We start from the raw sequence: 1331 nt of genomic DNA, 5'->3' as shown, positions 1-1331 counted from the left end.
ACAGTGGGACCTGCCTTTAGGTGGGACCTTATCAACCAACACAACAGGACACACAAAACCCTTCAAGCAATGCTGGAAAACAACAGAAAAAGAGAGTCTATTTCTCAAAGCATCCTATATGAAGAATCACACACAGCTGTATTAGTTGGCTCTGCATTAATTCTTTGGCTGGGATTTACCCAGATGCTCAACTGTTTGTTTATTGCTGGCACAAAGCAGAGCAGCAGGAGTGTGTGTTTCAGTGAGTAAGAAAACATCATGATCAAAATAATGTAAGCATTTGATTATAGAAAAATACTAATAAGAATCATCATAGAATGGTCTGAGTTGGAAGGGACCTTAAAGATCATCTATTTCCAACCCAACTTGGACTTGAACTCCCAGTCACCACGGGTATCTTCAGTGGCAAAAAGAGAAGAAGGAATCAAGATGTCAAAAAATAAGGAGAACAGAGTATCAAAAAGAACCCAAGAAACAGTGATGTCTTTAAAATCAAGTATCCAAAGCTGAAAGTTGAGTGGGAGAATGGTCTCTTCCTTCAGTGCTATTTCAATGAGCTCATCTCACTGTGGGATGGTGGAACCACTTCATCCTTGGGGGCTCTGGACCCCCAAGTGAATTCAAATGCAGGAAGAAGAAATCAGAGGAGCAAGAAAATGGTGCTGTTGCACTGCTCAATTCCTCTGCTAGAAACCCAACCTGTTATCCTATTAAACTAAAAGCAAGTTTTATTTTTAGCTGGAGAGTGTGATTTAAAGAGAGATATTTCTTATATGAAAGGAAGCTGCAAGGGAGAGGTGCATTGTGGGGAATTTCAGGCTCCTTCCAGCCTTGCTGGTGTCAAAAGTTAAAATGAATTCCCAAGCCAGAAGTGCTAAAGAGAGATCTGCAGCTTGAAATACTTGGCTAGGGACAGCCCCCACTTCAACTTGAGGGTGTGAGGAGCAGTTTGTGAAATGGAACAAAGCAATCCCACAAAACCACCCTGTTCCTCAGCAGAAGGCCCAGGGGTTCAGTGTGATGGGCAGGGCATTGCCATGGGGTAGGGAGCCAGAGCTTCCAGGGGCTCTCACAGACTGGTTTGGGTTGGAAGGGACCTTAAAGATCATTTAGATCCAGCCCCCTGCATATGCAGGGACACCTCCCACCAGCCCAGGTTGCTCCAAGCCCCATCCAACCTGCCCTTCAACACTGCCAGGGATGGGGCAGCCACAGCTTCCCTGGGCAACCTGGGCCAGGCTCTCACCACCCTCACACCAAAGAATTCCCTCCTCATCTCCAACCTCAATCTCCCTCTCCCACTTTTCATCCATCCCCCTCATCCCATCCCT

At 46.0% G+C, this 1331-nt stretch overlaps 1 protein-coding gene across 1 annotated transcript in view; it reads right to left on the bottom strand.

Annotated features, from left to right (window-relative positions):
- Positions 1 to 1331, bottom strand: part of LOC104391441 (wiskott-Aldrich syndrome protein family member 2-like) — a 16353-nt gene that overhangs the window by 4465 nt on the left and 10557 nt on the right.

The sequence above is a fragment of the Chaetura pelagica genome, unplaced genomic scaffold, assembly GCF_000747805.2.
Source record: "Chaetura pelagica isolate M959 unplaced genomic scaffold, ChaPel_1.0 scaffold956, whole genome shotgun sequence".
NCBI classification, from domain to species: Eukaryota; Metazoa; Chordata; class Aves; order Apodiformes; family Apodidae; genus Chaetura; species Chaetura pelagica.
Note: the sequence above shows the minus strand (reverse complement) of the source record. Positions and strands in the feature narration are given on the sequence as shown.